The sequence below is a fragment of the Astyanax mexicanus genome, unplaced genomic scaffold (genome assembly GCF_023375975.1).
Source record: "Astyanax mexicanus isolate ESR-SI-001 unplaced genomic scaffold, AstMex3_surface scaffold_36, whole genome shotgun sequence".
Classification (NCBI taxonomy): Eukaryota; Metazoa; Chordata; class Actinopteri; order Characiformes; family Acestrorhamphidae; genus Astyanax; species Astyanax mexicanus.
In genome coordinates, this window is record NW_026040046.1 from 270,001 (window position 1) to 277,500 (window position 7,500).

Consider the following 7,500-nt stretch of genomic DNA (forward strand, 5'->3'; position numbering starts at 1 on the left):
ACCCTGAGAACGCCCGATCTCGTCTGATCTCGGAAGCTAAGCAGGGTTTGGCCTGGTTAGTACTTGGATGGGAGACCACCTGGGAATACCAGGTGCTGTAAGCTTTTCCCCTCTTGCTTCCATTACCATGGTCTTGTTATTCATTACTAGTTTGTTATCTGAAACCCAACATAGATGAAGTTGCATAAGTAGTCTTGATGAGAGCTCTGCAATGGCTTACGGTCACACTACCCTGAGAACGCCCGATCTCGTCTGATCTCGGTAGCTAAGCAGGGTTTGGCCTGGTTAGTACTTGGATGGGAGACCACCTGGGAATACCAGGTGCTGTAAGCTTTTCCCCTCTTGCTTCCATTACCATGGTCTTGTTATACATTACTAGTTTGTTATCTGAAACCCAACATAGATGAAGTTGCATAAGTAGTCTTGATGAGAGCTCTGCAATGGCTTACGGTCACACTACCCTGAGAACGCCCGATCTCGTCTGATCTCGGAAGCTAAGCAGGGTTTGGCCTGGTTAGTAATTGGATGGGAGACCACCTGGGAATACCAGGTGCTGTAAGCTTTTCCCCTCTTGCTTCCATTACCATGGTCTTGTTATACATTACTAGTTTGTTATCTGAAACCCAACATAGATGAAGTCGCATAAGTAGTCTTGATGAGAGCTCTGCAATGGCTTACGGTCACACTACCCTGAGAACGCCCGATCTCGTCTGATCTCGGAAGCTAAGCAGGGTTTGGCCTGGTTAGTACTTGGATGGGAGACCACCTGGGAATACCAGGTGCTGTAAGCTTTTCCCCTCTTGCTTCCATTACCATGGTCTTGTTATACATTACTAGTTTGTTATCTGAAACCCAACATAGATGAAGTTGCATGAGTAGTCTTGATGAGAGCTCTGCAATGGCTTACGTTCACACTACCCTGAGAACGCCCGATCTCGTCTGATCTCCGAAGCTAAGCAGGGTTTGGCCTGGTTAGTACTTGGATGGGAGACCACCTGGGAATACCAGGTGCTGTAAGCTTTTCCCCTCTTGCTTCCATTACCATGGTCTTGTTATACATTACTAGTTTGTTATCTGAAACCCAACATAGATGAAGTTGCATAAGTAGTCTTGATGAGAGCTCTGCAATGGCTTATGGTCACACTACCCTGAGAACGCCCGATCTCGTCTGATCTCGGAAGCTAAGCAGGGTTTGGCCTGGTTAGTACTTGGATGGGAGACCACCTGGGAATACCAGGTGCTGTAAGCTTTTCCCCTCTTGCTTCCATTACCATGGTCTTGTTATACATTACTAGTTTGTTATCTGAAACCCAACATAGATGAAGTTGCATAAGTAGTCTTGATGAGAGCTCTGCAATGGCTTACGGTCACACTACCCTGAGAACGCCCGATCTCGTCTGATCTCGGAAGCTAAGCAGGGTTTGGCCTGGTTAGTACTTGGATGGGAGACCACCTGGGAATACCAGGTGCTGTAAGCTTTTCCCCTCTTGCTTCCATTACCATGGTCTTGTTATACATTACTAGTTTGTTATCTGAAACCCAACATAGATGAAGTTGCATAAGTAGTCTTGATGAGAGCTCTGCAATGGCTTACGGTCACACTACCCTGAGAACGCCCGATCTCGTCTGATCTCGGAAGCTAAGCAGGGTTTGGCCTGGTTAGTACTTGGATGGGAGACCACCTGGGAATACCAGGTGCTGTAAGCTTTTCCCCTCTTGCTTCCATTACCATGGTCTTGTTATACATTACTAGTTTGTTATCTGAAACCCAACATAGATGAAGTTGCATAAGTAGTCTTGATGAGAGCTCTGCAATGGCTTACGGTCACACTACCCTGAGAACGCCCGATCTCGTCTGATCTCGGAAGCTAAGCAGGGTTTGGCCTGGTTAGTACTTGGATGGGAGACCACCTGGGAATACCAGGTGCTGTAAGCTTTTCCCCTCTTGCTTCCATTACCATGGTCTTGTTATACATTACTAGTTTGTTATCTGAAACCCAACATAGATGAAGTTGCATAAGTAGTCTTGATGAGAGCTCTGCAATGGCTTACGGTCACACTACCCTGAGAACGCCCGATCTCGTCTGATCTCGGAAGCTAAGCAGGGTTTGGCCTGGTTAGTACTTGGATGGGAGACCACCTGGGAATACCAGGTGCTGTAAGCTTTTCCCCTCTTGCTTCCATTACCATGGTCTTGTTATACATTACTAGTTTGTTATCTGAAACCCAACATAGATGAAGTTGCATAAGTAGTCTTGATGAGAGCTCTGCAATGGCTTACGGTCACACTACCCTGAGAACGCCCGATCTCGTCTGATCTCGGAAGCTAAGCAGGGTTTGGCCTGGTTAGTACTTGGATGGGAGACCACCTGGGAATACCAGGTGCTGTAAGCTTTTCCCCTCTTGCTTCCATTACAATGGTCTTGTTATACATTACTAGTTTGTTATCTGAAACCCAACATAGATGAAGTTGCATAAGTAGTCTTGATGAGAGCTCTGCAATGGCTTACGGTCACACTACCCTGAGAACGCTCGATCTCGTCTGATCTCGGAAGCTAAGCAGGGTTTGGCCTGGTTAGTACTTGGATGGGAGACCACCTGGGAATACCAGGTGCTGTAAGCTTTTCCCCTCTTGCTTCCATTACCATGGTCTTGTTATACATTACTAGTTTGTTATCTGAAACCCAACATAGATGAAGTTGCATAAGTAGTCTTGATGAGAGCTCTGCAATGGCTTACGGTCACACTACCCTGAGAACGCCCGATCTCGTCTGATCTCGGAAGCTAAGCAGGGTTTGTCCTGGTTAGTACTTGGATGGGAGACCACCTGGGAATACCAGGTGCTGTAAGCTTTTCCCCTCTTGCTTCCATTACCATGGTCTTGTTATACATTACTAGTTTGTTATCTGAAACCCAACATAGATGAAGTTGCATAAGTAGTCTTGATGAGAGCTCTGCAATGGCTTACGGTCACACTACCCTGAGAACGCCCGATCTCGTCTGATCTCGGAAGCTAAGCAGGGTTTGGCCTGGTTAGTACTTGGATGGGAGACCACCTGGGAATACCAGGTGCTGTAAGCTTTTCCCCTCTTGCTTCCATTACCATGGTCTTGTTATACATTACTAGTTTGTTATCTGAAACCCAACATAGATGAAGTTGCATAAGTAGTCTTGATGAGAGCTCTGCAATGGCTTACGGTCACACTACCCAGAGAACGCCCGATCTCGTCTGATCTCGGAAGCTAAGCAGGGTTTGGCCTGGTTAGTACTTGGATGGGAGACCACCTGGGAATACCAGGTGCTGTAAGCTTTTCCCCTCTTGCTTCCATTACCATGGTCTTGTTATACATTACTAGTTTGTTATCTGAAACCCAACATAGATGAAGTTGCATAAGTAGTCTTGATGAGAGCTCTGCAATGGCTTACGGTCACACTACCCTGAGAACGCCCGATCTCGTCTGATCTCGGAAGCTAAGCAGGGTTTGGCCTGGTTAGTACTTGGATGGGAGACCACCTGGGAATACCAGGTGCTGTAAGCTTTTCCCCTCTTGCTTCCATTACCATGGTCTTGTTATACATTACTAGTTTGTTATCTGAAACCCAACATAGATGAAGTTGCATAAGTAGTCTTGATGAGAGCTCTGCAATGGCTTACGGTCACACTACCCTGAGAACGCCCGATCTCGTCTGATCTCGGAAGCTAAGCACGGTTTGGCCTGGTTAGTACTTGGATGGGAGACCACCTGGGAATACCAGGTGCTGTAAGCTTTTTCCCTCTCGCTTCCATCACAATGGTCTTGTTATACATTACTAGTTTGTTATCTGAGACCCAACATAGATGAAGTTGCATAAGTAGTCTTGATGAGAGTTCTGCAATGGCTTACGGTTACACTACCCTGAGAACGCCCGATCTCGTCTGATCTCGGAAGCTAAGCAGGGTTTGGCCTGGTTAGTACTTGGATGGGAGACCACCTGGGAATACCAGGTGCTGTAAGCTTTTCCCCTCTTGCTTCCATTACCATGGTCTTGTTATACATTACTAGTTTGTTATCTGAAACCCAACATAGTTGAAGTTGCATAAGTAGTCTTGATGAGAGCTCTGCAATGGCTTGTGGTCACACTACCCTGAGAACGCCCGATCTCGTCTGATCTCGGAAGCTAAGCAGGGTTTGGCCTGGTTAGTACTTGGATGGGAGACCACCTGGGAATACCAGGTGCTGTAAGCTTTTCCCCTCTTGCTTCCATTACCATGGTCTTGTTATACATTACTAGTTTGTTATCTGAAACCCAACATAGATGAAGTTGCATAAGTAGTCTTGATGAGAGCTCTGCAATGGCTTACGGTCACACTACCCTGAGAACGCCCGATCTCGTCTGATCTCGGAAGCTAAGCAGGGTTTGGCCTGGTTAGTACTTGGATGGGAGACCACCTGGGAATACCAGGTGCTGTAAGCTTTTCCCCTCTTGCTTCCATTACCATGGTCTTGTTATACATTACTAGTTTGTTATCTGAAACCCAACATAGATGAAGTTGCATAAGTAGTCTTGATGAGAGCTCTGTAATGGCTTACGGTCACACTACCCTGAGAACGCCCGATCTCGTCTGATCTCGGAAGCTAAGCAGGGTTTGGCCTGGTTAGTACTTGGATGGGAGACCACCTGGAAATACCAGGTGCTGTAAGCTTTTCCCCTCTTGCTTCCATTACCATGGTCTTGTTATACATTACTAGTTTGTTATCTGAAACCCAACATAGATGAAGTTGCATAAGTAGTCTTGATGAGAGCTCTGCAATGGCTTACGGTCACACTACCCTGAGAACGCCCGATCTCTTCTGATCTCGGAAGCTAAGCAGGGTTTGGCCTGGTTAGTACTTGGATGGGAGACCACCTGGGAATACCAGGTGCTGTAAGCTTTTCCCCTCTTGCTTCCATTACCATGGTCTTGTTATACATTACTAGTTTGTTATCTGAAACCCAACATAGATGAAGTTGCATAAGTAGTCTTGATGAGAGCTCTGCAATGGCTTACGGTCACACTACCCTGAGAACGCCCGATCTCGTCTGATCTCGGAAGCTAAGCAGGGTTTGGCCTGGTTAGTACTTGGATGGGAGACCACCTGGGAATACCAGGTGCTGTAAGCTTTTCCCCTCTTGCTTCCATTACCATGGTCTTGTTATACATTACTAGTTTGTTATCTGAAACCCAACATAGATGAAGTTGCATAAGTAGTCTTGATGAGAGCTCTGCAATGGCTTACGGTCACACTACCCTGAGAACGCCCGATCTCGTCTGATCTCGGAAGCTAAGCAGGGTTTGGCCTGGTTAGTACTTGGATGGGAGACCACCTGGGAATACCAGGTGCTGTAAGCTTTTCCCCTCTTGCTTCCATTACCATGGTCTTGTTATACATTACTAGTTTGTTATCTGAAACCCAACATAGATGAAGTTGCATAAGTAGTCTTGATGAGAGCTCTGCAATGGCTTACGGTCACACTACCCTGAGAACGCCCGATCTCGTCTGATCTCGGAAGCTAAGCAGGGTTTGGCCTGGTTAGTACTTGGATGGGAGACCACCTGGGAATACCAGGTGCTGTAAGCTTTTCCCCTCTTGCTTCCATTACCATGGTCTTGTTATACATTACTAGTTTGTTATCTGAAACCCAACATAGATGAAGTTGCATAAGTAGTCTTGATGAGAGCTCTGCAATGGCTTACGGTAACACTACCCTGAGAACGCCCAATCTCGTCTGATCTCGGAAGCTAAGCACGGTTTGGCCTGGTTAGTACTTGGATGGGAGACCACCTGGGAATACCAGGTGCTGTAAGCTTTTTCCCTCTCGCTTCCATCACAATGGTCTTGTTATACATTACTAGTTTGTTATCTGAGACCCAACATAGATGAAGTTGCATAAGTAGTCTTGATGAGAGTTCTGCAATGGCTTACGGTTACACTACCCTGAGAACGCCCGATCTCGTCTGATCTCGGAAGCTAAGCAGGGTTTGGCCTGGTTAGTACTTGGATGGGAGACCACCTGGGAATACCAGGTGCTGTAAGCTTTTCCCCTCTTGCTTCCATTACCATGGTCTTGTTATACATTACTAGTTTGTTATCTGAAACCCAACATAGTTGAAGTTGCATAAGTAGTCTTGATGAGAGCTCTGCAATGGCTTGTGGTCACACTACCCTGAGAACGCCCGATCTCGTCTGATCTCGGAAGCTAAGCAGGGTTTGGCCTGGTTAGTACTTGGATGGGAGACCACCTGGGAATACCAGGTGCTGTAAGCTTTTCCCCTCTTGCTTCCATTACCATGGTCTTGTTATACATTACTAGTTTGTTATCTGAAACCCAACATAGATGAAGTTGCATAAGTAGTCTTGATGAGAGCTCTGCAATGGCTTACGGTCACACTACCCTGAGAACGCCCGATCTCGTCTGATCTCGGAAGCTAAGCAGGGTTTGGCCTGGTTAGTACTTGGATGGGAGACCAACTGGGAATACCAGGTGCTGTAAGCTTTTCCCCTCTTGCTTCCATTACCATGGTCTTGTTATACATTACTAGTTTGTTATCTGAAACCCAACATAGATGAAGTTGCATAAGTAGTCTTGATGAGAGCTCTGTAATGGCTTACGGTCACACTACCCTGAGAACGCCCGATCTCGTCTGATCTCGGAAGCTAAGCAGGGTTTGGCCTGGTTAGTACTTGGATGGGAGACCACCTGGAAATACCAGGTGCTGTAAGCTTTTCCCCTCTTGCTTCCATTACCATGGTCTTGTTATACATTACTAGTTTGTTATCTGAAACCCAACATAGATGAAGTTGCATAAGTAGTCTTGATGAGAGCTCTGCAATGGCTTACGGTCACACTACCCTGAGAACGCCTGATCTCGGAAGCTAAGCAGGGTTTGGCCTGGTTAGTACTTGGATGGGAGACCACCTGGGAATACCAGGTGCTGTAAGCTTTTCCCCTCTTGCTTCCATTACCATGGTCTTGTTATACATTACTAGTTTGTTATCTGAAACCCAACATAGATGAAGTTGCATAAGTAGTCTTGATGAGAGCTCTGCAATGGCTTACGGTCACACTACCCTGAGAACGCCCGATCTCGTCTGATCTCGGAAGCTAAGCAGGGTTTGGCCTGGTTAGTACTTGGATGGGAGACCACCTGGGAATACCAGGTGCTGTAAGCTTTTCCCCTCTTGCTTCCATTACCATGGTCTTGTTATACATTACTAGTTTGTTATCTGAAACCCAACATAGATGAAGTTGCATAAGTAGTCTTGATGAGAGCTCTGCAATGGCTTACGGTCACACTACCCTGAGAACGCCCGATCTCGTCTGATGTCGGAAGCTAAGCAAGGTTTGGCCTGGTTAGTACTTGGATGGGAGACCACCTGGGAATACCAGGTGCTGTAAGCTTTTCCCCTCTTGCTTCCATTACCATGGTCTTGTTATACATTACTAGTTTGTTATCTGAAACCCAACATAGATGAAGTT

The 7,500-nt window shown here is 46.5% G+C and overlaps 32 non-coding genes and 1 pseudogene across 32 annotated transcripts in view; all 33 read left to right on the forward strand.

The window, feature by feature from the left end:
• The window catches only part of LOC125790809 (5S ribosomal RNA), a 119-nt gene extending 15 nt beyond the window's left edge, over positions 1-104 (forward strand). The window contains exon 1 of the ribosomal RNA XR_007430535.1: positions 1-104. This exon is cut by the window's left edge and continues 15 nt beyond it. This is a non-coding gene — a ribosomal RNA (5S ribosomal RNA).
• A 110-nt stretch (positions 105-214) lies between these two features.
• On the forward strand, positions 215-333 carry LOC125791786 (5S ribosomal RNA). Its single transcript, XR_007431518.1, has one exon. It is a non-coding gene; the product is annotated as a 5S ribosomal RNA (ribosomal RNA).
• A 110-nt stretch (positions 334-443) lies between these two features.
• On the forward strand, positions 444-562 carry LOC125792261 (5S ribosomal RNA). Its single transcript, XR_007431993.1, has one exon. It is a non-coding gene; the product is annotated as a 5S ribosomal RNA (ribosomal RNA).
• A 110-nt stretch (positions 563-672) lies between these two features.
• LOC125790810 (5S ribosomal RNA) lies at positions 673-791 on the forward strand. The gene has a single exon (XR_007430536.1). It is a non-coding gene; the product is annotated as a 5S ribosomal RNA (ribosomal RNA).
• A 110-nt stretch (positions 792-901) lies between these two features.
• Positions 902-1,020, forward strand: LOC125792628 (5S ribosomal RNA). The gene has a single exon (XR_007432347.1). It is a non-coding gene; the product is annotated as a 5S ribosomal RNA (ribosomal RNA).
• A 110-nt stretch (positions 1,021-1,130) lies between these two features.
• On the forward strand, positions 1,131-1,249 carry LOC125791725 (5S ribosomal RNA). The gene has a single exon (XR_007431457.1). It is a non-coding gene; the product is annotated as a 5S ribosomal RNA (ribosomal RNA).
• Positions 1,250-1,359: 110 nt separating this feature from the next.
• On the forward strand, positions 1,360-1,478 carry LOC125790811 (5S ribosomal RNA). The gene has a single exon (XR_007430537.1). It is a non-coding gene; the product is annotated as a 5S ribosomal RNA (ribosomal RNA).
• Positions 1,479-1,588: 110 nt separating this feature from the next.
• On the forward strand, positions 1,589-1,707 carry LOC125790812 (5S ribosomal RNA). Its single transcript, XR_007430538.1, has one exon. It is a non-coding gene; the product is annotated as a 5S ribosomal RNA (ribosomal RNA).
• A 110-nt stretch (positions 1,708-1,817) lies between these two features.
• Positions 1,818-1,936, forward strand: LOC125790813 (5S ribosomal RNA). The gene has a single exon (XR_007430539.1). It is a non-coding gene; the product is annotated as a 5S ribosomal RNA (ribosomal RNA).
• A 110-nt stretch (positions 1,937-2,046) lies between these two features.
• On the forward strand, positions 2,047-2,165 carry LOC125790814 (5S ribosomal RNA). The gene has a single exon (XR_007430540.1). It is a non-coding gene; the product is annotated as a 5S ribosomal RNA (ribosomal RNA).
• Positions 2,166-2,275: 110 nt separating this feature from the next.
• Positions 2,276-2,394, forward strand: LOC125790815 (5S ribosomal RNA). Its single transcript, XR_007430541.1, has one exon. It is a non-coding gene; the product is annotated as a 5S ribosomal RNA (ribosomal RNA).
• Positions 2,395-2,504: 110 nt separating this feature from the next.
• LOC125791825 (5S ribosomal RNA) lies at positions 2,505-2,623 on the forward strand. Its single transcript, XR_007431557.1, has one exon. It is a non-coding gene; the product is annotated as a 5S ribosomal RNA (ribosomal RNA).
• A 110-nt stretch (positions 2,624-2,733) lies between these two features.
• On the forward strand, positions 2,734-2,852 carry LOC125792066 (5S ribosomal RNA). The gene has a single exon (XR_007431798.1). It is a non-coding gene; the product is annotated as a 5S ribosomal RNA (ribosomal RNA).
• A 110-nt stretch (positions 2,853-2,962) lies between these two features.
• On the forward strand, positions 2,963-3,081 carry LOC125790816 (5S ribosomal RNA). The gene has a single exon (XR_007430542.1). It is a non-coding gene; the product is annotated as a 5S ribosomal RNA (ribosomal RNA).
• Positions 3,082-3,191: 110 nt separating this feature from the next.
• LOC125792047 (5S ribosomal RNA) lies at positions 3,192-3,310 on the forward strand. Its single transcript, XR_007431779.1, has one exon. It is a non-coding gene; the product is annotated as a 5S ribosomal RNA (ribosomal RNA).
• A 110-nt stretch (positions 3,311-3,420) lies between these two features.
• Positions 3,421-3,539, forward strand: LOC125790817 (5S ribosomal RNA). Its single transcript, XR_007430543.1, has one exon. It is a non-coding gene; the product is annotated as a 5S ribosomal RNA (ribosomal RNA).
• A 110-nt stretch (positions 3,540-3,649) lies between these two features.
• Positions 3,650-3,768, forward strand: LOC125792053 (5S ribosomal RNA). Its single transcript, XR_007431785.1, has one exon. It is a non-coding gene; the product is annotated as a 5S ribosomal RNA (ribosomal RNA).
• A 110-nt stretch (positions 3,769-3,878) lies between these two features.
• LOC125791770 (5S ribosomal RNA) lies at positions 3,879-3,997 on the forward strand. The gene has a single exon (XR_007431502.1). It is a non-coding gene; the product is annotated as a 5S ribosomal RNA (ribosomal RNA).
• Positions 3,998-4,107: 110 nt separating this feature from the next.
• On the forward strand, positions 4,108-4,226 carry LOC125791983 (5S ribosomal RNA). Its single transcript, XR_007431715.1, has one exon. It is a non-coding gene; the product is annotated as a 5S ribosomal RNA (ribosomal RNA).
• A 110-nt stretch (positions 4,227-4,336) lies between these two features.
• LOC125790819 (5S ribosomal RNA) lies at positions 4,337-4,455 on the forward strand. The gene has a single exon (XR_007430545.1). It is a non-coding gene; the product is annotated as a 5S ribosomal RNA (ribosomal RNA).
• Positions 4,456-4,565: 110 nt separating this feature from the next.
• On the forward strand, positions 4,566-4,684 carry LOC125792101 (5S ribosomal RNA). Its single transcript, XR_007431833.1, has one exon. It is a non-coding gene; the product is annotated as a 5S ribosomal RNA (ribosomal RNA).
• Positions 4,685-4,794: 110 nt separating this feature from the next.
• LOC125791751 (5S ribosomal RNA) lies at positions 4,795-4,913 on the forward strand. The gene has a single exon (XR_007431483.1). It is a non-coding gene; the product is annotated as a 5S ribosomal RNA (ribosomal RNA).
• Positions 4,914-5,023: 110 nt separating this feature from the next.
• Positions 5,024-5,142, forward strand: LOC125790820 (5S ribosomal RNA). Its single transcript, XR_007430546.1, has one exon. It is a non-coding gene; the product is annotated as a 5S ribosomal RNA (ribosomal RNA).
• Positions 5,143-5,252: 110 nt separating this feature from the next.
• Positions 5,253-5,371, forward strand: LOC125790821 (5S ribosomal RNA). The gene has a single exon (XR_007430547.1). It is a non-coding gene; the product is annotated as a 5S ribosomal RNA (ribosomal RNA).
• A 110-nt stretch (positions 5,372-5,481) lies between these two features.
• LOC125790822 (5S ribosomal RNA) lies at positions 5,482-5,600 on the forward strand. Its single transcript, XR_007430548.1, has one exon. It is a non-coding gene; the product is annotated as a 5S ribosomal RNA (ribosomal RNA).
• Positions 5,601-5,710: 110 nt separating this feature from the next.
• On the forward strand, positions 5,711-5,829 carry LOC125792655 (5S ribosomal RNA). Its single transcript, XR_007432374.1, has one exon. It is a non-coding gene; the product is annotated as a 5S ribosomal RNA (ribosomal RNA).
• A 110-nt stretch (positions 5,830-5,939) lies between these two features.
• LOC125791771 (5S ribosomal RNA) lies at positions 5,940-6,058 on the forward strand. The gene has a single exon (XR_007431503.1). It is a non-coding gene; the product is annotated as a 5S ribosomal RNA (ribosomal RNA).
• A 110-nt stretch (positions 6,059-6,168) lies between these two features.
• On the forward strand, positions 6,169-6,287 carry LOC125791984 (5S ribosomal RNA). Its single transcript, XR_007431716.1, has one exon. It is a non-coding gene; the product is annotated as a 5S ribosomal RNA (ribosomal RNA).
• A 110-nt stretch (positions 6,288-6,397) lies between these two features.
• On the forward strand, positions 6,398-6,516 carry LOC125791844 (5S ribosomal RNA). Its single transcript, XR_007431576.1, has one exon. It is a non-coding gene; the product is annotated as a 5S ribosomal RNA (ribosomal RNA).
• A 110-nt stretch (positions 6,517-6,626) lies between these two features.
• On the forward strand, positions 6,627-6,745 carry LOC125792102 (5S ribosomal RNA). The gene has a single exon (XR_007431834.1). It is a non-coding gene; the product is annotated as a 5S ribosomal RNA (ribosomal RNA).
• Positions 6,746-6,855: 110 nt separating this feature from the next.
• On the forward strand, positions 6,856-6,964 carry LOC125792707 (5S ribosomal RNA; annotated as a pseudogene).
• Positions 6,965-7,074: 110 nt separating this feature from the next.
• Positions 7,075-7,193, forward strand: LOC125790823 (5S ribosomal RNA). The gene has a single exon (XR_007430549.1). It is a non-coding gene; the product is annotated as a 5S ribosomal RNA (ribosomal RNA).
• A 110-nt stretch (positions 7,194-7,303) lies between these two features.
• Positions 7,304-7,422, forward strand: LOC125792590 (5S ribosomal RNA). Its single transcript, XR_007432322.1, has one exon. It is a non-coding gene; the product is annotated as a 5S ribosomal RNA (ribosomal RNA).
• The last annotated feature ends 78 nt before the right edge of the window (positions 7,423-7,500 follow it).